Raw genomic sequence first — 25,040 nt, forward strand, 5'->3', positions numbered from 1 at the left:
TTAGTGTAGGTGCAGTAGGGAATCATGGAAGGTTATGAGCAGAGATAGTAGCAAAGCAGATTTTCAAAGTGAAGAATGAATTAAGAAGGGTAAAGCCAGGGATGGGAGGACCAATTTGAAGATTGTGACACTGATACAGATGAAAAGATATGATACCTAAGCCAGGTGGCAATGACAGTGCAAGAGATAGTTTGGTATAGGAATATATAAGACTGACAAGTGACTCAAGGTCGTGAGCAAAGAGAAAAAATAGAGATTAAACTGAAGTTATGAGTCTGGATGACTAGAAAAATCATAATCAACTGGAATGAAGAATTGTAATTCCTTTCTGACCTTCCTACATATCCACATTCTCATATGCAGCAAATGAACATAAATATACAAAAATAGGAAATTCTTTGAAAAAGTTAAAAACACTACACAAAATATAAATTATTTTCAAAATGATTTTATTTAGTAGATTCCTAAGCAAAAAGCTAGAACAACAGAGTTTATTGTCATCTTAGTATATGTTTTGCTTTATCTGACAAAGTGTGAAAGGTTTTAATTTATTCATGTCTCAGGTATACAACTTTGGTAATAAAAAAAAATCCTTGTAGAAAGAATATTGAGACCTCTGGCCTTCACATCAGTCTTGGGGTTATTAAATGATAATTATAACTCTTACTTACTATCTATCTAAGACTAACACACGTACAACCCACAGAACAAAAGAAAAAGAAAGGTGTTACCATGGAGCAGAGTAATTTTTTTATGATCAATAGTCTATCATTAGCATAATGTTTATTTTATGCATCTGCAGATTTTTGTCACCTGAATTGTGGTTTATAAGTATTAACCTATTGATCTTTGCTACCCTTCCATCCGCTATAAGAGTTGCAGATAAACATCATCACATCTTTTTTTGTAGGTGAAGGACAAAACAATAGCAAACCTTTAGATATCTGATGACTGGACATGGCTAAAGAAAGATTCAGAATCCAAGGCTGTCTAACTACATAAATTCCTCAAGCTATCCTGAAGGCTTACGTTTTAGTTTATTTGCAACATTCAAGCTGATAATATGTTCTTTTCAATGCAAATCTAGAATGAGTACAATAACATAATACACACTATTTTACCCAGCGTATGACATGTGATTTAACATGCTTTATAAATTATCGAATAACATACTGAAAGTATACTTGGCCTGTTTCACAAAGATCTACAGCCATTTATTTTCTTTTTGTATTTTTTCCAAGTTTTAGCAGTAATTTATTAAGCAAGATATCCTGATTTCTCCCCTGGAAAAGTGTCTTTCCATTCTTTAGGGAATTCATTACACTGGATAGCAATCTGATTTCATCTAGGTAGTGAAGATCAGCTCTTTGAATGACCAAAACAATACCCCCTTAAAAAAAAATAAAAGAATACATTTACAGGAATCTAAGAAATTCATTACAAATCCATTACTTTTCCTAAACATTTTTTTTTTTAATTCAGTTTGTGTGGATTTTTTAATAGAAAGCTTTATCTGGTCCATTTTTTTCTCTAATTTATTTTGCTAAAGTAAACCTGACACAAGACTGAGTCCTGGGACCAACATCCGAGTTATATTTAATGAAAATTTAGAGCACAAAGCACTTCAATTATTCATATTTCCTGATTTATACTGAAAAATGGGTGCACATATGTGTGTTCTTTTGATAGGGTTCAAATTAGCAGTGAGCTTTTGAAAATTGGTCCTTAGTAACTTCAACAAATGTCTTTTTACCAGCTTATCTTGAGCAAAACAGAGACTTTTAAATCAAACTTCTATTTCATCTATTTCTTTCTTTATTACTGAAATGAATAAAGTAATTTTGTATGGAAACTTAAATGCTTATCAAAATTGGGAAGCAATAAGTACAACAATAAAGCCATTTGTTAGAAGCTTCATATATTATTATATTATATTATTATGACTAGAGTGATACATTTGTCTTTTCACAGGGAGTTACATGGATTTTTTTAAGCGGTGAACCCAGACATGTCATGTCTGTGCAAGCCACAGAACCAAAAATTATGTCCAGTTGAACCCGCTGTAATTTGTTTATGCATAGGGACTTTAGAAGTGGGAACCAACAGCCCCCATTTCATCAGATGCAGCACAGAAAAAGACTCAGTCACAGGTCTGACAAATCCACATTCAGGTCCATATGGTCATTTATCCTCCCTATGTCTTTGAAAGTAAAATACTGTGAAGGCGGCATTTGAGTTTTTGGTGACAAATTACTTTTCTCAATGGAATCAAAGGCTGTGGCCATCTGCAGTGAAATAGATGAGCCACAGCTGGCTTTCATAATAATCAATCCTGATTGCGGCAGGACCGTGGCACTTCTGGATTGATTGTGAGGACCCGCTGTGACAAACAATACTGACCAATTCAGCTACATAGACAACCAGTTATTTCTCATGTTCAGATGCAGACTCTACCTCATGTCATCGGAGGGAAGGGAAGAGATGAAAATCGTCCAATACCCTTGGTCAGTGGTGGAAACCTGAAAATTCAGAAAATTCTTCAATCAGATTTGGAGACCTAAACGAGCTACGTGACATGCCGATAGTGTGATTAGATGTATATTATATCAGCAAAATGGGGAACCATGGTTTACCAGGAATTTCTGTCATGCCTCCTCAACCTGCACATGCATCTTAGAGAATACATCTTCATGAATAACTCCTGCTATATGAAGGGTAGTCCACTTGATTCCAGTTTTTCTCTTATGTCCCCCTGGCACAGCTGATTCGGCCAGGGATGGACATCCATGAAAAGGCAGGCAGTTCATAAGCATGGTAGTGACTTTGTGGTCCAAGCTAATCAAATTCCTCTTTTGGGAATTTGGAATGGGACATCAAAGACACTGAGGTAGTTAGCTCTGAAGAATTACGCTCAAAAACTACATAATCTCTAAATTTCAGTAAACTGCCATAGGACAAACATTAGTGGCAGGAAAGGAAGAGTAACAACGGCTAACAAATATCGAATACTTACCCTATGTCAGACACTATGCTGAATGTTTGTCACCCACTATCTATTCTAAACCTTGACCTCACATCCCTACTAAACCTGTTGATAGGTGCTGTTTATATCCTTGTATAACTGATGAAAATTCTGAAATTTGGAGACATTAATTAAATTCCCCTGTCATGTAGATGTAAAATAAAGACAGATCCAAAGCTTAATTCTACTAGACTTCTCTTGATTATTCAGCTATAGAACTGGGAATCTATGGGGTTGGGGTGGAAAGAGAGAGAGAGAAAAAAAACACCATAAGGAGAAATAACCTTACTATATAGCCTTGAGATAGTGGTCTTCTTTTTTATAGCTCCTGAACTGCAGTTCTCATAGATCTAAATATTCGTTGATCTCTGTCCTCAGAGACATGTTCCCATGTCCCCCACTGTGTCTCTAGATTCATGTACAGTACACAATACTTTGGGTAGAGCTATTGAGATAATTAAAGCAAAGGTCATAGTTTGTCTTCATTTCTTCAGATATTCATTTCAATGTTCGGTAATTCACGTTGATTTCAGAGATTTGACCTTAGTATTGTGTGTTTGCCTGAATGAAAGATAACCAACTAGTGACTGTGAGGAAATGTGAAATTTGTGTTTTTTCAGCAATTTCCTACTTTTCAATTAATAAGGAATGCCCAAGACTGAGTCAGAAAAAAGTTTATTTATTATTAATAATGTATATGATCTAAATATACATGTGCTTCTCCCTCCCTCGAGAATCACTTTCATATTGTGACATATTAAATCTGTTCCAAATGAACAGGTCACTAATAGTTTTAGCCTGTTACAGTGTTTCAATCCTGGAAAGAAAATCTCAATGCGGGGAGAGCAGAACCCCTCCCTTTCTCCACTTTTTACCAACTGGTTAAACTGTTGCTCTAAAGATGAGTCACTGGGGGATTTATACCCAATGTTTTGTTTTTGTTTTTGTTTTTGTTTTTGTTTTTGTTTTTGTTTTTTTCTCAATGTCTGGAAAAGAAGGCGGCCTCGATAATTCAGACAGCCTGAACTTTCTGAAGAAGCCTGCTTTTTTATTATGTAAGAGCGACAGTCAAAGGAGAACAAAAATCCTGTACTATTTTACAGCTTGCACTGTTTGTGCATTTCGGTTCCCTTGATTTTACTATCCTCCACTTCGTTTGAAGATGGGAGTTTTCACTTCGCTGCCAAGTTGGGTTAATTCACATTTCGACTGTTCAAAGGCAAGATTCCGCAAGGGCTCCAACACCAGCCATGTGGCTCAGTCTGGGCCAGGCCTCCATACTGTCTGCGAGCCCATCAGCATCGGTGTGTTCCATGTTCCACAAGCAGACAGTACAATCACGGTCTCTTTTCCAGAGAGTCGACTACTGCTATGTTTGGCAGTAGTTAACTGTTTAAGCAAATGTAGGATACTGGAATAGCAATTCAAGCTGTATAATGAGACACAGAAATAGTTCCTTAGCATTTTCCATTACTTTCATAATGCTTCACCATCATTCTCCCTAAAAGTGTTTCTCTTTGTTTTATAAGGGGGAGGGAATAAAAGGTTATTTATTGCAAAAACGTAAAGATTCCTTTATTCTCTTTGATATTGTTCACAAATCCTGTGTCATTACAGACAAATTGTTGAGAAGATTTGCAGATAATCTTGTCTCAATTTTCTTAAACTCATTCCGCTGTATTTTTCTCTTAGAGTAATGTCCTCACTATAATGGAATTTCAAATATATTAGCAGATATTGCCATCGATCTTCCTCCACAATAAATAACTATTAAATGTATATGTTGCATTCATATAAATAAAAAATACAAAAATCGCTCAAATATACACATCAATATTTTACATGATTCCACTCATCTCTATAGCATATTTTTTGAGGATTAATGGCTCATTTTGCATTTCTTTGAGGTGTAGGGCTTTTGCTACACTGGCAAGTTCATATTGGGGCAGGAAAAAATAATTCAACAGAGTATATTGAAAGAGAAATTGAGAAAAATAATAAAACTGTATGCTACTTCAAACCCAACTAAATCCAGCCCCTTCAATACACACATACATTTGAGATGTCTAATCAGGATTAAACCACGATATGCTGGTAAATATATATATGATGTATGCATACATATATACCTATACATAAACACATATATATACACACATGCATATATATATATATATATATATATATGTGAAAAGAGTCTACTGAAGTGACATTGTATGTTCACATCGAATGTTTTAAGAAATATTAAAATGTCTGCTTGTGATAAATATTATAAAGATATGACAGAATAAGAGTGCTAGACAGTGACAGAGGCATCATGCTATCACGTGATCATCTATACCAAGGCACCATTTGAATAGAGAACTGCCAAATTGATGGACCGCATTTTCAGTTTGGGGGAAGATCAATGCAGGCAGAGGATGCAACAAAGGCCTGAGACCTGGGCATGCTGGTTGTGTTCCAGGATCAGTGAGGGCGCCGAGGGGCTGGAATAGCTGGAAAGAGCAGAGGGTGGTAAGACTTGTAGTCAGAGAGGTACAGGTGAAGTAGTGTCTCACAGAGGCAATGGAAGGGCCTTGCGTTCTACTCGGGGAGAGAAGGAAGAGGATAACAGGAGAGTTCTAAGCAGAAGAGTAGCATGATCTGACACATATTTTTCATGTTGACTCTCTCACACTTGGTGGGGTTTTTTTCTTTTTTAAATGTTTATTTATTTATTGTCAGGGGAGGGAGGGGCAGAGAGAGGGAGAGAGAGAATCCCAAGCAGGCTCTGCAGTCAGCACAGAGCCCCATGCAGGGCTCGAACTCATGAACTGTGAGATCATGACCTGAGCCAAAATCAAGAGTCAGACGGTTAACCGACTGAGCCACCCAGGTGCCACTCACATTTGTTTTTTTGTTTGCGTTTTTTAATTCCTATGTGTGTTGTGAGATTGGGCAGGGCATGCACACTGTCCAATTGGCTATGGTATATGATGATGCTTGTGGTATATGATGATGTGGTATATGATGATGTCTAGGCATGCTTCACTCATTGACTTTCCTTCTTTCTTTATTTTATCGAGGTAAAATTGGTATACAAGTTTATATTAGTTTCAGGCGTACAACATAATAATTCAATATTTGTATCCACTACAAAGTGATCACCACAATAAGTCTAGTTACCATCCAACACCATACAATCGATCCCCTTCCCTCATTTCTCCCACTCCCACTCCTCTGAAAACTACCAATCGGTTCTCTGTATCAGAGCTTTGTTTTGTTTGTTTAGGTTTTTATATTTCACATATAAGTGAAATAATATGGTATTTGTCTTTCTCTGTCTGATTTATTTCACTCAGCATAAGGTCCATCTGTGTTGTCACAAATGGCAAGATTTTCTTCTTTTTTATGGCGGAATAGTATTCCATTGTATATTATATTCCTCTTTACCTATTCATCCATCAATGTACACTTAAGTTGTTTTAATATCTTGGCTACAGTAAATAATGCTTCAATTAACATAAGGGTGCATTTCTCTTCTTGAATTAATATTTTCATTTTCTTTAGATGAATATCTAAAACTGGAATTGATGAACCAAATGGTAGTTCTATTTCAATTTTTTGAGAAACTTCCATATTGTTTTCCACAGTGGTTGTACCAATTTTTATTTCCACCAACGGTGTATAAGGGTTCCCTTTTCTCCAAATCCTCTCCAATACTTGTTACTTCTGGTCCTTTTGCTAATATCCCATTCTAACAGGTGTGAGGTGATATTTCATTGTGGTTTTGATTTGCATTTCCCTGATAATTACTGCTATTGAACATCTTTTCATGTGCCTGTTGGCTCTCTGTATGCTTTCTTTGGAAAAATGACCATTTAGATCCTCCGCCCATTTCTTAATCACAGTGTTTGTTTGTTTTTGCTGTTGAATTGTTTGAGTTCTTTATATAATTTGTATATTTACTCCTTATTAGATGTGTGATTTGCAAATATTTTCTCCCATGAAGTAGGTTGTCTTTTCATTTTGTTGATGGTTTCCTTAATTGTGCAGAAACTTTCTAGTTTGACACAGTCCCTCTTGTTGATTTTCGCTTTTGTTGCCTTTCGTTTTGGTCAGATCCAAAAATTCAATGCCAAGACTGATATCAGGGAGCTTACTGCCATGCTTTCTTCTAGGAGCTTTATGGTTTCAGGTCCCACATTCAAGTCTTTAATCCATTCTGAGTTAATTTTTATGTATAGTGTAAGATAGAGGTCCAGTTTCATTCTTTTGCCTGTGGCTGTCCAGTTTTCTCAACACCATTTATCGAAGAATTGTCCTTCTCCCCATTGTATATTCTTGGCTTTTTTTGGTCATAAATTAATTGCCTGTATATGTGTGGGCTTATTTCTGAGATTTCTATTCTGTTCTATTGATCTATGTGTCTGTTTTTATGCCAATACCATACTATTTTGATTACTATACCTTTGTTGTACAGTTTGAAGGCCGAGAGTGTAATAACTCCAGTTTGTTCTTTCTCAAGATTGCTCTGGCAACTTGGGCTCTTTCGTGGTTCTGTACAAATTTTATAATTCTTTGTTCTAGCTCTGTGAAAAATGTCATTGGAATTTTGATAGGGGTTGAATCTGTAGATTGCTTTGGGTAATATGGACATTTTAATAATTTAGTTCTTCCAATCCATGAACATAGAAAGCTTGTTCATTTATTTGTGTCTTCTTCAAATTTTTTATCAGTGTTTTATAATTTTCAATGTATAGGTCTTTCAACTCCTTGGTTAATTTTACTCCTAGATATCTTATTCTTTTTTATGTAATTGTAAATGGGACTGCTTTCTGAATTTTTCTTTCTTTAGTTTGTTATTAGTGTGTAGAAATGCAAGCAACTTGTTTATATTAATTTTGAATACTGTAACTTTCCTAAACTCATTTATTTTTTATTTTTTTAATTTTTTGTTCAATATATGAAATTTATTGTCAAATTGGTTTCCATACAACACCCAGTGCTCATCCCAACAGGTGCCCTCCTCAATACCCATCACCCACCCTCCTCTCCCTCCCACCCCCCATCAACCCTCAGTTTGTTCTCACTTTTTAAGAGTCTCTTATGCTTTGGCTCTCTCCCACTCTAACCTCTTTTTTTTTTTCCTTCCCCTCCCCCATGGGTTTCTGTTAAGTTTCTCAGGATCCACATAAGAGTGAAAACATATGGTATCTGTCTTTCTATGTATGGCTTATTTCACTTAGCATCACACTCTCCAGTTCCATCCACGTTGCTACAAAGGGCCATATTTCGTTCTTTCTCATTGCCATGTAGTACTCCATTATTAATGCTAACGGGTTTTTGGCAAAGTCTGCAGGGTTTTCTATATGTAATATCATGTCATCTGTAAATATTTCTTCCTTTTCAATTTGGATGACTTTTATTTCTTTGTCTTGCCTAATTGCTGCAGCTAGGACTTTTTAATACAATGTTGAATAAAAGTGGTGAGAGTGAGCATCTTTGTCTTGTTCGTGATCTTAAAGGGAAAGCTTTCAGGTTTTCACCATGTAGTAATGATGCTCCTGTGGTTTTGTCATACATGGTTTTTATTATATTGAGGTACATTCCTCTAGATGCACTTTTTTGAGAGTTTTTTTTTATCATAAATTGATGTTGAACTTTCAGTAAATACATTTTCTGCATCTATTGAGATGATTCTATGATTTTTATCCTTTATTTTATTAATGTGGTATATCATGTAGATTGATGTGTGATGCTGAACCATCCTTCCATCTCTGGAATAAATTCCACTTGATCATGGTGTATGATCCTTTTAACGTAACATTTAATTTCATTTGCTATTATTTTTGTTGAGTATTTTTGTATCTATGTTCATCAGGGATACTGGCTTATAATTTTCTTTTTTGGGGGTGTCCTTGTCTGGTTTTGGTGTCAGGGTAATGATGGTCGTATAAAATAAGTTGGGAAGCATTTTCTCCTCTTCAATGTTTTGTAGGAGTTTGGGAAGGCTAGCTATTAAATCTCCTTTGAATGTTTGGTAGAGTTCACCAGAGAAGCCATTTGCTTCTGTACTTTTGTTTTTTGGAGGTTTTTGAATATTGAAACTTCTTACTCATAAATGATCTGTTCAGATTTTCTATTTCTTCGTGATTTAGTATTGGAAGATGGTATGTTTCTAGAAATTTATCCATTTTTTCTATGTTGTCCAATTTTTTGACATATAATTGTTCATAGTGGTCCTTTATGATCCTTTGTATTTCTGTGGTATTCGTTTTAACTTCCCTTTCATTTCTAATTGTATTCATCTGAGACTTTCCTCTTCTGTTTTTGCTGTATCCCGTAGATGTTAGATAAGTTGCATTTCCATTTTAATTTGTTTGTAACTTCTTTTTAAATTTCCCTTTTGATTTCTTCATTGACTCATCGTTTATCTGGTAGCATGCTGTTTAGTCTCCACATATTTGCGTTTTTTTCCAGTTGCCTTCTTAATTGATTTCTAACTTCATACCATTGTGATTAGAGAAGATGATTGATATGATTTCAATCCTCTTAAATTTATTGAGACTTCTTTTGTGTCGTAATATGTGATCTACCCTAGATAATTCCATGTGCTCTTGAGGAGAATGTGTATTCTGCTGCTTTTGGATGGAATGCTCTGTGTGTGTCTATCAAGTCTATCTAGTTCATGTGTCATTTAAAGTCTATGTTTCCTTATTGATTTTTTTAAATGTTTATTTAATTATTTTTGAGAGAGAGAGAAAGTGAGAGATGAGCAGGGGCAGAGAGAGAGAGAGAGTCTCAAGCAGGCTTCAAGCTCTGTGTGGAGCCTAACTTAGGATTCAATCTCATGATTGTGAGAATATGACCTGAGCTGAAATCAAGAGTCAGATGCTCAACCAACTGAGCCATTCAGGCATTCCTCCTTATTGATTTTCTGCCTGATCATTCACTCTACCTATCTGGCCCCTGCTGGCATTTGAAATTGTGTCCCTTATTCCAGACAGTTTCTGTCTTTAATCACATAATAGGAAACCATTCTTAAAACCCAAGCTCAAGGTGCCTGGGTGGCTCAGTTGGTTAAGTGTCCGGCTTCAGTTCAGGTCATGATCTCATAGTCCGTGGGTTCAAGCCCTGCATCCAGCACTCTGCTATCACCACAGAGCCTGCTTTAGATCCTCTGTCCCCCTCTCTCTCTCTGCCTCTCTCTCTCTCACTGTCTAAAATAAATAAACATTAATAATTTAAAAAAATACACAAGCTCAAGTTGCTACCTTTATGTTTCATTTTTTTTCTTTCAATGTATCAGTTTTCCTCAGACATTGTCATGCTCACATTCTGAATTGTAAAATAGTTCTAAAACTTCCAAGTCTTCTGGGATTTGTTGTGTCACTCAGAATAGTTTAGGCCTAAAAACTAGACATACCAGAAGATCTTGAGCTTATTGCCAACTAGAGACCAGAATGATTCTAAAGATCTTTTAAATTTCCTTTTTTTTTAAAGCATACTTATTTATTTTGAGACAGAACACAAGCAGGGGAGGGTCAGAGAGAGAGAGAGAGAGGGAGAGAGAGAAACCCAAGCAGGTTCTGTGCTGTCAGCACGGAGTCAACATGGGGCTCAATCCCATGTGAGATCATGACCTGAGCCAAAATTAAGAGTCAGATGCTTAACTGATTGAGCCACCCAGGTGCCCCAGACCTTTTAAATTTCTCTTGAAGAAGATCTGGGCAAAACTGGAAAAGGACTCATAAGTAGACAAAGTCATCCCCAGGGAATGAGGAGGTCAGCCATAGTGTATCCTAAAATTTACTCCACAACATACTGCTATAGAAAAAACAGCCGAAAATTCACTTCCAATATAGACTTGAAGAAGGAAAGAAATATCCCAGAAGCAGACTAGGCATGTTTAGAAGTGGAAAGAAAAGTATACACTCTTTGTTCTGATAATGACATCTGTAAGAGCTAAGTTGGTGGGGAAAAGAACCTCGGGTTTCTTTTTCTTACAAGTTTCCCTCCATTCAGCTTCCTTCTTGAGTACCAAGCATGTCAGTGGAGTTCAGAACTTTCACTACCATGCACAGAATCCACTATACACCCCAATTTAACATTTCATGGAAGATCAAAATGTCACTTATTAACATTTGGTTTGTCCTCATGAGATTCCTTGCACTGGCTCAATAATACTCTATAATTGAGCTCATAGGGTCTATAAAATCTTCCAGGCAAATTTAATTTTTATTTGCCCCGTTTAATATGCATTACCAGTTAGATTTATTAAGCATGTACTATGTGTCAAGCACTCTGGGCTCTGGATATTAGGCCTTGGTTATAACAAGATTCATAAAAACTATTCTTTCCTTGATGAATGCATGTTCTAGTAGAGTAGACAGAACTATAAATAGGTATATAGTGATCTAGTCTATTAGGTGTTATTACTGAGGTAAAAATAAACTGTGAATACACAGAGGACACTATCTTTCTGAAGGAAGATCCCATGCAGAATTGAGCACCTCACTTTTCACTTGTCACTTTACATTTTAACTCATACTAGCATCCAGGAAAAAATAATTTCATGTATCACAAATCCTATAAGGTTGTAAAGGTAAGATAGTAGATGGGCTTCGATGACATCTTAAAGACATTGAATTGCATGCTATATAACAATGGGAATACCCTGAGGGTGTTTAAGCAGAAGAGATACTTGATTGTAATTATATTCCCTCATTTGTATCCCTAGACCGGGCCTTTCCTCTGAGCATCTGATTCATATATCCAACAGCCTATATTATTTACTTCTCTCCTTAGAGGTATCACAAATCTTGCAAATAAAAAATATTCAATATTGATTTCTTTCTAATCTAGCCCCTCCCCTAATCTTTGCCATTTCTGACAGTGAGTGACATGACCACCTACCCACTGCTAACTCCAGACACTTGGAAGCCATTCTCAAGTCTTCCATTTTCCTTATCCCCCATCAGCAAGTCCTTTAATTTTTCCACCTCTAGGTTGCATTTGGGATCTGTCCATTCCTATTTCCTTTACTCCCAACCTAGTCAAAGCCACCTTCATGGTACAGACTCACTATGACAATGATTTCCTCCTGGGTTTTTCCACCTCCACTATGTCTTGCTCCAGGCCCTTCTCTATAGCAGCCAAAGAGTCCTCCACTTATTTATAGTATAGTGCCTAATTTGCATCTTTCATAAAACATATTGCAGCCTGTAATGAAATAAACGATGATGATACATGATAGATAGGTAGGTAGGTAAATAGACAAAAATGTAGACAGATAAGTTGCTGTTATTTAGTTGTTTATTCTTTGTCTACCCTATTAGACCATTACACTGCAACCTCCATGGGGTCTCTTACATCCACTGTAACCTCTACATCAAAGTGCTCAATGAATTTTTGTTGAAAGAATGAAATACACTTGGGGCACCTGGGTGGCTCAATCGGTTAAGCGTCCAACTCCTGATTATGGCTCAGGTCATGATTTCACACTTCATGAGTTCGAGCCCACATCCAGCTCTGTGCTGACAGCATGTAGCGGCTTAGGATTCTCTCTCCCTCTCTCTCTGCCCCTCCCCCACTTGCATGCATTCTGTCTCTCAAAATAAATAAATAAACATGAAAAATTGTTTAAAAGAATGAGATACACTTTCCTTTTTTTGGTCATTTTCCTTGGAATTTATGTAACTAATTTCCATATATTTCCAACTTATTTAACTTAGGAGTCTAAAAATTCCTTCCTCTGACCACTTTTTACTAGGTGCAAAAGATTTGGAAAAGATAACATCTCATCCACCCCTTTTCACTGCAAAGCACTAGAAAACAATATTGCAGGGCATTTTCAAATGCTATAATTCCCATATATGGCCAATTTCTAGATTTGCTGGAATTTTTATTTAAATAGATATCCATTTAGTCTGTCATCAAAGTGAAGCAGATAGTTAAGTCTGCTTCTCTATTGTTGATATCTTGAGCAAAATAAAAATAAATAAAACAATTCCACTCAAACATTGTTTATATATATAAGCAACATAGGTAACTTTGCATTGCAAGTACACATAAACATTTTTCTTGTGTTATTTCACTCCCAGATTCTAGCCAAAACATTAAAAAAAGACTATTCTTGCAATCCTTGCAGAATTTCAAGCCTTAGTCAAAGAAGAAAATCCCAAAAATCTTTTCAGAAATCCTATTTGGGCGCTATTCCCACCCTAATTTTGCAGACCAAGATGTTTGGGCAGTCCTGGTATGCCAGGGATAAGCAGTTGAGGATTTTTATCTGAACCAAACCCAAATTCCAGCCCTAATTAAAATACCACAACATTGTTAACTCCTTGACTATGTTAGACATTGGTTTAGTTGAACTAATTCCACTTCTGGAATACAGCCTCTCATTTACGTTCCTGCTGATTGCTTATATTTTCATTTCAGCTCCCCATTGTTTTTCAAAGGATAGAAGTATTGTCCCAGTTTTTGTTGCTATGCAAACATCTCTAGAGTTACATAAAGAAAGCAAAATTACTAAAGACAGATAATACAGGTATGGTAACAGAAACTTCTGGAACCTTCTGTCTTCTCCATTTTTCTTCCTCTGATGACAAGATGGTGCAAAAGATGTCTTGTGACATTTTATTTATATTTTCCTATACATTTTGAAGAAAGGAATACTGAATATATATGTGTGTGTGTGTATATATACACACACACACATATATATATACACACACATATATACATATTTATATATATAACAATTCAAATGTTGGCATTTAAGTTCATAGTCCCCTATGTAGGAAGCATGAACAGGCAAGATTAGTGCAAACTCTTTCTGTGTTTATACAACCAAGTATATATGTAATTGATGCATAGAAACTACCATTCTGTAAGAATATGCCCTAAATTCTTTGAAATCCCATCAAAGAAAATCAGCAAAGGACACATGTTCTCTGTCCCTCGTCCCAAGACTGCTTCACATAAGTATTCACCTTTTGATCCTGTTCCCTTCAAACCTTCTTTAAGCCCCTCAATTTTAACTTGCATTACCTGTTGTTAGCACCGCTGCTATACCCTCATTACTATTTCGCTGGGAGTTCTGGAACCTGGTATGAAGTCAAATATAAAGTGACAAGTGAAAACCAAAGGGTTTCGAAGTACAAATTGTATATGATCGTCTTGCCATAACAGAATAGTGCCATTGTCCTACAAAATTAGAGATTCTATGCTCTTCTACTTCAGAGAATTAGCAGTATGAATGCTATTCGACAGCTAATGGGACTTCTAGAGAGATTTGGAAATGTTCCCCAAAGTAGCAGAAGTAGGGTGTTCTTGGATTCCCCATATACTTTTCTCAACACATACACATATCATTTATTAAGCTGAGAAATTGTTCACTGGCCATTTCCCCTAAGTGCTGGGCAAAAAGCAATGAGAGAAGTTCAAAAAATGTCTCTCTTGTGGAGCTCACATTCTAGTTGGGAAGATAGTTAACAAACAAATGAGTAAGTACAATGTATATTAGCTCAGAGGATGGCAAGAGCTGTAGGGAGAAGTAAGGCAGGAAAGGAGGACAGGACTGAGCTGAGAGTGGGAACGTTAGGCAGTAAATGGAATTTTAATAGAGTGACCAGGGAAGCCCTCACTACATAAAAGACATTTCATAAAAATCTTGAGTCATGCAGGCAAGGTATCTGGGGAAGGGCATGCTGGATAGAGGGGACAATGAATCAAAGGACTTGAAAAGGGTGCCTGCTTTGTGTGTTGGAGGCACAGCAAGAAGGCCAAAGGTCCAAGTGAAGAAGGTAGGGAGAAAGTGTAGGATATGATGTCAGAAAGGTCAGAAGGAGGGGGAAAGAGTCCAGGCAGGGGCTTGTTGGTCAGTGCAAGGACTTTGGCAGTTATGGTTTAACCTGAATGACACATGAAGCCTTTGGAGGTGTGTCAGTTTCCTAGGACTACCTTAGCAAATGACCACAAACCAAGTGGCTTAAAACAAGAGATATTTATTCTTTCTTAGTTATGGAGGTCAAAAGTCCAAAATCAAGGTATTGGCAGGACCATGCCACCTCCAGAAATTCTATAGGAGACTCCTTCCTTGCCTCTTCCTGCCTTTGGTGGCTCTAGGTGTTCCTTAGCTTGGGACTATATCAACAGGATCTCTGCCTCACTGATCATGTGATCATCTCTGAGCCACTATTTCTGAAAGAGACAGAGAGAGCAAGCAGAGAAGCAGGGGAGGGACAGAGAGAGAGGGAAAGATGATCGGAAGCAGGCTGTGCACTGACAGTAGAGGGCCCAATGAGGGGCTCAAACTCAGGAACTGTGAGATCATGACCTGAGCCAAAACTGGATGCTTAACTGACTGAGCCAGCCAGGCACCCCACATCTCAATATCTTTAACTTAATTATATCTAGACAACTTTTGTTTGTTTGTTTGTTTGTTTGTTTTCCAGTAAAGTCACATTCACAGGCTCTGGACATTAGCGTGTGATCACATCTTCTTTGAGTCCACATTCAATCTGTTACATGGAGTTCTGAGGAGAGAAGCAGCAAGATCTGACTTGTGTTTGAGCAGGTTCATTCCAGTTCCTGTGGTGGAAATGGACTATAGGGAAGCAGGACAACACTTCCAAGGGACTCCAACAGACCATAGAACACAAAGCAATAATTCGGGTGAGTACGTGACCTGTACCTGAGCAGTAGTAATGGAGGTGGTGAAAAGGGGTTGGATTCTAGACACATTTTAAAAGTAGAGGACAGAATTACAAAAGATTTTAGGTGAAATGTAAGAGAAAAGGTAGAGTCAAGGGTGAATCCAAGGTTTAGGGACTTAAATATTTGTGAGTTACTTTTGATGTATATGGTAGGAATGCCTCCTTTTCTATAAAGCTCGTATATTGGGGGTATTAAGGTCATTAGCTTGCCGCTAGTTTTCGCCCAGCTGGTCTCACGATGGATGTCATTTCCCTCCAACAGCTTTCTCTGACTTCAGTAGATTAGATCAATATGTCTCTATGCTCTGCACCCTAAGGTCAAGGTCATCCCTATCATACCCTTTTGGGTTTTTTTGTTTTTGTTTTTGTTTTTGGTCATTTGTTTTAGTTTGCTTTTGCAAACTACCCCAGAAATTAGTGTCTCAAAACAAACAAAAACATGTCTCTAGCTCATGGTTTTGCAGATTGACAATTGGCTTCTCTTGACTGTGCTGCTGGTCTGGTCTGGGCCATGGACTTCTTGCTCTGGTCTGGACTTGATCAGGCATCTGCAATTATCTAGTGGGTCAGCAGCAGCTGCCTGACTCACAATGGCCTCAGGTGAGATGGCTATGATGGCTGGGGTCTCTCGATGGTCTCTCATCCCCCACAGGATGGCCTGAGTTTGTTTAGAGCAATCAAAGTGTTCCAAGAGTGTAAAAGCAGAAGCTTCAAGACCTCTGGAAGCCTATGTTCAGAACTGGCACAATTTCTCCTCTGTTATTAGTCAAAGCAAGTCACAAAACCAGTCCAAAATCAAAGGATGAAGAGCTGGAATCCATCTATCTATAGGAGAAGTTACCAAGTATTGTTGTGATTTTGCAATCTATAGCATCATTTAATATAATTGCTTATTTTTGTGTCTGTCTTCTCTGCTAACCACCCCATTAGCAGGGACAAAGGTTCTCCTGTTTACTACTGTATCCTGAAACAATAGACATTGAATACACATTTGTTTTTTAAAGAAATGAATGAGTGAAAGAATCAGGCAGTAGATGAACTGAAATGCAAGTCAGTCTGCAAATGTCATGATCACTTGATCTATCTCCATTCTCTTGAATCTGCATCAGAATCTTCATGTTTGGGGTACCTGGGTGGCTCAGTTGGTAAGCTCAGGTCATGATCTCATGGTCCATGGATTCAAGTCCACATTGGCTCTGTGTGACAGCTCAGAGCCTGGAGCCTGTTTCAGATTCTGTGTTTCCCTCTCTCTCTGCCCCTTCCATGCTCATGCTCTGTCTCTCTATCTCTCAAAAATAAATAAAAACATTAAAAATTTTTTGAAAAGAAGAATCTTCATATACTCAATATCTGTAACCTGTATTTGCAGGTAAGGTAAATTATTGCTTCAAATAAAAAATCTGAATGAATGTGAACATTTGCAAGAAATGGTCAAAATAAGTATTTCTAAGAATTGTTTAAACATAAATATTTGGAATAACTTCTTAAGGCAGCTAGATATTCATTGTTTTATGTTAACCTAGAATAATAAATTATTTTAGATTTTTTTTGGAATAGTTGTATTTGTGTATGCAAGTTAACAATATACTTACATCTTGAGTTTGTAGCAGGTGTTATACAGACCCATTTTTCTTCAAGGTTTAGAGGTCAGGTAACTCTCTTTTTTGCATGAATCACATGGGTCTCCTTTGGAATGCCTTGCAGAAACTAAAGTCTTTTGAAAGTATTCTTTTGTTTTTCACTGATGTTCATCTTAAAATCTAAAATTCAAAGGATTCATTAATGGTGATATGCCTTCCTTGTTAAACAATGCTATTGTCTGGGAAACTCCAAGTGTTTTACAAATGGAATACAGAGGCAAGTTGTTATCCTTTTTGCAGAGGAAACTTATAAGTGCCTTGGTGACAGAGATAAGAACCAAAATTAAAATCTCAGTGCTCAATCATTTTCACTAATGACGTCATTTCCAAAGCCCCATGTATTTTTCTGTTGTTACTCCATGCATCAGGAAGAATTATTGAAGGAGAGCAGATTATGCCACCCCCAAATATTTCTTAGCATGAGGATTACTTTGGGCTAAAGTCAATCAAACCCAGGAAGAGCTCTTTACTCCAACTGCCTAAATTTACACTGGAGAAGGGCCTGTGCCAGGAAAGAGCCATCACCAGAGACACCATTTTACCTAAGAAACTTGTCATTGTAACAGGGCAACCTTTGCTCTCCAAATGTCTCCTCTTCCTTCCTCTGGCCTTCCTTCTCTTTGTAGTCCCAAGCCCATACCTCTTATATCAGGGGGTTGTATAAGCTTCAATCGCCTGACTGCCTTTAGGACTCACATTTTTATGGGGCTCCCATATGTAGGAAATTAAATTTGGTTAATCTGCCTTGTAACAATTTAATTATTGGACCATCCAAAGAACCTAGAAGAGAAAAAGGGAAAGATTTTCCTCTCCTCCCCTACCTACCAGTTAACTCCTTTCAGACTCTCTTTCATGGTTCAAACCATCATTGATACGAACTTCTTTCGGCACTAAACCTGAATGTCTTCCAGAGCCTTATTGATCTAAGGATATCAACATGTTGTTTGTGCTGATTGTCTGTCTGCTGCAGTTAGTCTAATGAGTCTATTGGACTGTTCAATTCTGTGCTTGGTAGTGTGCTTGTGTTTTGTACTCCCTACATAAGAGATGTGGAAACACGGTAGTAATCTGAGAAGCCATTCAGTGAGAGCAGCTCCCAGAGAACCTTTAGCTCTCCAAAGACTCTTCTTTTTTTTTTTTTTTCTTCAAGAACAAAAACTTTTGGGAAGTAAAAACATGGTGAGGAGCTTTCTAGGAGCCCTATCGATAAATGACTAAGAGTTCGGTTCCTTAGAAATTGGAGGGAAGGCATCAGAAAGAAGAAAGAAAAGTGGGCTCTGCATCGAGTAAATAGATTGTTGACCATTAGGAACTTGCGTCTGCTTGGAAGCAAGTGCTGAGAGGAGTTAGGGGTCTAAGACTTCTGTGAGGAGTCCAAGCCTGTGAAAGTCAAATGCTGGGAGAGGCAGGGTTGGGCAGGGAAAGCATCCAAGGTGTCCTGCCCTGGGCAACACAGATAGGCCTTAAGAGCCCCCATTATGCTTAGTCCTTGTCTAAGAGGAGGCTGAAGAGGGCAATTGTGACAGTGCTGCTGGCTGGTGGCTGTCACTTCCTTTCATCTCTTCGTGCTGAACCCCAAGGTTTTCCTAGAAGGGAGATCCATATGGTGCACCTTCTTGGCTGCCAAAGAACTGGACGTGCTCTTAAAATATTGGGGACTAAATGCTGGGCTAACCCGAACCCTGTCACCCCCACTGGGCAGGAGGCAGGCAGTGGGAGGACGGCAATCGAAAGATAATTTAAGAGAATCCTAATGTATTCAGTCATTCTGTTAATCAGCATAATTTTTTAATCACTGCGGTTTGCGTGCCCTTTTTGGAGGTTTTACTTGTCATTGTGTTTATGGGAAATTGACAGTTATTAATTGTTTTCAAGCTTGAACCAGTCCTTATTAGAATTCAAATATATTTCCCACTACTGGGTCCAATATCTATGTAATCATCTATCTTACAGTGAATTTTACTGTAAGTGTAATATTTACAAGAAGCAATTTGTCATTCTTGGGTTAAGTATAGAAACTTCGATATTTTCTTGGATAAATGTGTCAAAATAACTAAGATTCAAGCAACAGAACAGGAAGCTTATAATACAGCATTTTATATGAGAGCTGGGAGGTTTGCTATCTGGTTTGAGTCCGTCATCGTTATTGTTTTTATAAATATGATTTTCCAATTATTAACCATCATTAGTATTAATGGCATTAATGCTGGTAATCTGTCTCGCTAAGGATTTCAAAGTGCTGTATTTTTTTATATGCTAAATGAGTTCCAGGGCTCCAGCAGTGATTCCCACCCTGATTTGCTACATCCCAAAGTCTCCAAACACAATTAATTTTAATTCATAGATGAATATGCCATTCAGCACTTTCGGTTAGGGAATGGGGTGGCAGAAACTCACAAACAATTTTGGAATATTTCAGCCCCCTAAAGACTTAAATCTCCAATCCAATCTTTGGCAACTACATCCTTCTTTTCTCACTGGGGATAGCACTCCTTGTCATTTAAACATTGCCCTATGTTTGTGTCCCCAGGGCTGGGAAGCCTAGACGAATGCTAGCGCGAGGCGTGCAGAGGCAGAGGGGGATGAAGATCTGAGGCTGACGCCCAGAGGTACACAGGATCTGTCGAGCTTGTGCCCCACGTCTTCCTTCCGTGAGCTGCTCCTCAGTTCTTTCTAACATTCTAGTCGCATCTTTCCCCGTTTCCCACTCCTCCTGTGCTCTGAACATACTCAACTGATGGTCTCAGCCGGTTGTCTCTCTCATGCCGCCCCGCCTCTGTACCCATGTTCACCCCACCTGGCGCACCCCCGCAGCCTCGCCAGCTTCCCTTACGTGTCCATCAGGGCCCACTCTGCCTTCAAGAGTCACATCCGGCATCGCCTCGTTCGTAAAGGCCTTCTCAATTACTCCAGCTGTGCTTTGCCTTCCTTGCCCTCTTTCCTCTGTACCCTTTTCCTTTGGACAGATGTCCAATACCAGACTCAATCTGTTTACACACTTGTGTCCATCATCCCCAACAGAAACGAGAACAAGCATCATCTATTTTGAAATGGGTAGCCCTAGGTTCTTGCCGACAAAGCGCTTGGTGAATGTCTATTGAATGAATGAATGAATGAAGCCTTGTTCCTTGTTCCAGTGCACCAGGGGCAAGCACCTGCGCATCGCTCTCTGAGTGCCTGCCACAGGATCTCTCACATACTGGAAGATCCAAGTGCACGCAAGTGCTGTATATATGCATCTCCACACGCTGTCTGGTGTATCCCTAACGAGCTTTCTCTCCACCGTCATTGAAATCTGGCTTTCCTTTGGCATTGCTGGCCTTCCTCTAGTTACTGGAAGAAAGTATTTCAGATAGAATAATTAAAACAACTATGAATTCCTGTGTTACTCTAAGTGTAAACTTGTTAATGTGTGAATGCTGCCAATAGTATGTGCATTGAAAAAAAAGAATGGGAAGCCAGTAAAACATAGAAATAAACTTCTAATGGTGGCATTTCAGGAAATAGGAGAGGACAGATGGGAAGATATTTCTGGACAAGGAGCTTCTGGATGCCCTTCACTTTGTACCACACAAGCCATTTCCTGTTCCTGTACAGAAGGTTGGATCTGCTTGCTACAACACTCTCTAGCTCTCCTGAGAATAGTACTTCTATTTCTGTCTTTTATAAAAAGGTAGAAGCACTAGCCCTTCTGGTTGTCAGAGACCAGGAAGGAGCCTTCCTCATGTAATGGCAAGAAAAACCAAGAACAAAGAAGTCATCTTTTTTTTTTTTTTTCCCTGCATCCAAATGAAACCATAATAACACTTCCCAGTTCAGAGAGAGACAATCAGGTTCAATGGAAACAGGTTTATAATAATTAAACAAGAAAAGCTTATACTGATTAGGTATTTACCCAGTTGCTATGCTGAGCCCTTTCTTCTATTCCTTACATCAACTGTATAATAAAAGTCATTTTTTATCTCCATTTTGCACACAAGTTCAGCAATTTGTCCATGGACACAAAGCTGAAAATTGCCTGAGTCAGCACTGGTGCCTAGAAAGTTGTGACTCAAATCCTCTGGAAGCTATCCCTTGGTATGAGGAAGGGGACACCTAATTAAACTTACATGTCAATATACAACCTAGCACTACCTGAACTGTCATTATAGTCCCATATATGACAAGACATTTGCATTATGTTTATTTCACCTCCTTGTATTTCATGAAGGTACGGAAGACGTTACAGTTTATGGGTCCATTTTTTACTTCAAACAACAGATATAGAGAATATAAGTTCTTTATTATTTCCAGTGTATTTTCACACACATTTATGAAAGATCTAAAATATGTAAAGGACGCTTTCAAAATATTTGGGGAGAGATTTTAAAAGAGAGTATTTGGTCTCTGACTCCAAAGAGTTTTACAATCTGAAAAGTCACATTAAGACCTCAATAACATTCCAACTCCAGCCTGTGTGCAAACTGTGTCCAAATTGATATCAGAAACCTGAGAACTCACCCGTCCCCTCAGAGAGCAATCAGACCATTGGATGTCAGAGACATAAAATAACTATTGCCTTCACCCTGTTACTTTCAAGCAATTGTTTCCTAAACACTGTTATAGTCACTAAATCTGCACACTTCAGAAATTCCAGATCTTCACTAGATCTCATGAAAATGTGTGTTGGCATTTTCCTTTAGATTTCCTTTAAAGTATTACTTCTGTCCATCAAGTCAGAGTTCCTTTAAGTGTAGTGTGTTGAAATTCTTTCTCTTTCCTGACAGGATGCAGATTCCCAAAAGCAGCAAACATCTGACCGGTCTCCTTACTACTCTCTGCAAATATCCCACACATGTGTATGTTGAGAGTTTTAATGTCATTTGTTGAAATATATTTAACCAATGTCATTTGGTTCACACCAAGTTAATAATGGCTTCCCCAAGGCTATGATCAATTCAGTCAACCAGCTGGTTTGACTGATTTTTCCTTTGAATTGACCTAATTGCCTGGCTGTTTGGGCATCCGCAGACACCTTTATACAAAGAGAAGGCAGGCTTCCCGTTAACTTGCTAAATGAGGGTTATTCTTTTCTCCTGAGATCTGCCACGACTTACTGAGTGACTGTTGGCAAGAGTTACAATCATATTGTGCTCCCTCTTTCTCATTTTAAAAATGGGAATAAGAATATATAAAGCTCTGATGATACGAAAGGGAAAGGCAAGTAATCACTGTATGTTTAAAGACACATCTGCATTGTAGTGAAAGAAGGATTACTTCTCTTCTGAAATGCCAGCAAAAGACAACATGAAGTGGGGAAAGAACCCAATTAGCAGCCTAAGGAGATCACAAAACAACACATTTCCTTTCAGTTGTATATTTGGGTCCTTTCGAGGAATTAATTAATTAATTAATGCTGTTTTCTTTTTGCACTGCAATATACACCACTACCTCTTTAAAAGTTAACAGGGATTAATTCTCTTTCAAAATAAATATTCTACTTAACAAATTGTCCACGTTCCTTCACTGGCACGTTCGTCAATCAAGTCACAGCTCTGCTCTCATTCAAAACTCCGAGTTTTATCCAAATGTGTTTACCTGGCAACTAATAAGAGATTTTCTGCCTACCCTCTAAAATCCTGATGACAAAACAGAAGGACTCATAACACGTTCACAAAAATCGGATCAGCCGGAGCATCAGCTAATCTGGGTATATTTTTCCCTCTGATTAACCAGTTCTTAATGACAACATTTCTTATCTTACAACTGTGACATGAAGAGGGAGCTGTAGCTCTTCTGAGACACAGTTCTGCAAGAACCAGCTTATACACGCTCTCGGATCTCGTGTCTGTTTCTCTTTCTCTCTCTCCCTCTCTTGCGCTGTCCCTCATTCATTCACTCTTCCATCTTTTTGCCATTGTGCCAGCTCAATTTAAATGTATCTGCTCTGTATCTGTTCAAGTGGAGATAATCCATGCAAATCAGGAGCAGTGGTTCTCAGTGCTTGGTTCACAGAGAGGACTCAGCTTGAGGAGGTCACTCGCTCCCAGCCGCTCCTCCCATTATATTTTTCCCCTTATTGCAGAACTGCTGTATGTATACAGTGACTGAAAGGACTCAATTTACTGCAACTGCTGCCTGGCTTTACTCACAACTTTTTTTTATAAAGGAACTTACCTCCATCTGTCTTTTCAAGGTAGGAAGTCTGATTCTTCTAAAGACGTGTGTAATGCCTCCACTGTCTGCTCATTATCAAATGTCACTTGAATGCTTTATATTGTTGCTGGCATTAGGCACAAATGCTGCTGATTCCAGGTGCCTCACGCTTTTGTTACTTAACCGAGTAGGTACAATTGTTTAAGTGTCGGGTGTTGTAATGTTTATTTTCCCTGCAGCCAGCTTCAGGTTTACAATGTCAGAAAGATTACAGTGCCCACTCTCTAATCTAGAAATACAATCCTCTATCAAGTTTTCCCTCTTAAAAAAAAAAATAGTCTCTCAGTATGCTTTAACTTATCATGCATCCTGGCCAAAGCATAGTCAAGTGTAAAATTCAATCGTGGTAATTTTTGCTTTTTAACCTGGAACCAACCTGCAGCGTTTTCTGGGAAAAAGAACTGACTGTTGAAATGTTTTTAACAACAGCAAGAGAAGGATAGATCTTACCTCATTCTGCTGCAAAGCAAGAAGCTGAGGGCCTTATTGCTAACAGGCCTGTCAAATAGATTTATTCTTCACAATTTACAAATTGTTACTAGGCTATGCAGAAGTATTATAATTAGTTAGGATTCAGTTACTGTGATTGTACAGGCGATTATTTATTGTTTTGAGGTTGAAATTAGATTATAAAAAAGTTTAATGTTGCAAGCCTAACAAAAAAGCTTATGTTTGTATAACACTGTTTGATGTCATTTTTTAAGACTGATTTTGATAGCCAAATGGTTACGTTTAGATTAAAAATGCACGTAAGAGGCTAACAGATTTGACAATATACATGCTGATTTATGAAGGCAATTTCTGGGCTTACATTACTTCATATGTGTTTCCTTGAAGTTACTCGTAATAATACTTTAATCATTCCTTTGTCATTTCAATCTTAAAACATACTACATGTCATAAAATCATAGACTCAAAAATCTCTTTTTGATTAGTACAAATATAATTATAACATTCCAGTTACAATTTAGTTTTCAATAATGTAATATGTCTTTGAACGCCCTCCTTATTAATATAATTTTACATTTATTACTTTATTTTTCTACGAAGCTTTGACTTGTAGCTACGACAAGACTATTTAATCTCTTGTATGGCATAGAATTGAACATAAACAGTAAACAAAGTTGACAGTCCTGAAAAGAAGAAAAAATGATCCTCTGGTATACTGAATAGTTCTGATGACATAAATCTTAGATTTCATCTTCCAGGTAGATACTTGTAGTTAGTGGAGTTCAAGGGAAAAAATTTATTATCCACATAAAATATCTCAGTGCCAGAAATGTGCAGTTCTTTTTCTTTTTGATACAGACTCCTCTACTGAAAAAAAAAAATGCACTCTGATTTTTGAGTACAGTACAAGGCATGAAGCCCTGTCATTGTTAGCATAAAGAAGACATCTACACAAGTATTACTGTGCAGAGGGCAATCTTTCTGTCTCTGGCATTTGTTAGGTTACTGTACATAGAATTTAACAGATGA

General features: G+C 37.8%; 1 protein-coding gene and 1 long non-coding RNA gene across 28 annotated transcripts in view; one reads left to right on the forward strand and one right to left on the reverse strand.

The window, feature by feature from the left end:
* Positions 1–443: 443 nt before the first annotated feature.
* On the reverse strand, positions 444–23,801 carry LOC121027365 (uncharacterized). The gene is made up of 3 exons (XR_005788684.1): positions 23,523–23,801; positions 2,455–2,519; positions 444–1,390 (listed from the first exon to the last, which is right to left on the reverse strand). It is a non-coding gene; the product is annotated as an uncharacterized LOC121027365 (long non-coding RNA).
* Positions 23,270–25,040, forward strand: part of ADGRL2 (adhesion G protein-coupled receptor L2) — a 631,449-nt gene continuing 629,678 nt past the window's right edge. For 6 of the 27 annotated variants that reach the window (XM_040470752.1, XM_040470751.1, XM_040470768.1 and 3 more), the window contains exon 1: positions 23,275–23,541. The gene's annotated coding sequence lies outside the window, so the exon portion shown is untranslated. Of the gene's footprint in view, positions 23,542–25,040 lie in introns of all 27 variants that reach the window. The other 21 variants (XM_040470744.1, XM_040470749.1, XM_040470750.1 and 18 more) reach the window with 10 other exon arrangements.

This window comes from Herpailurus yagouaroundi, unplaced genomic scaffold, assembly GCF_014898765.1.
Source record: "Herpailurus yagouaroundi ecotype Mexico unplaced genomic scaffold, PumYag 77, whole genome shotgun sequence".
Classification (NCBI taxonomy): domain Eukaryota; kingdom Metazoa; phylum Chordata; class Mammalia; order Carnivora; family Felidae; genus Herpailurus; species Herpailurus yagouaroundi.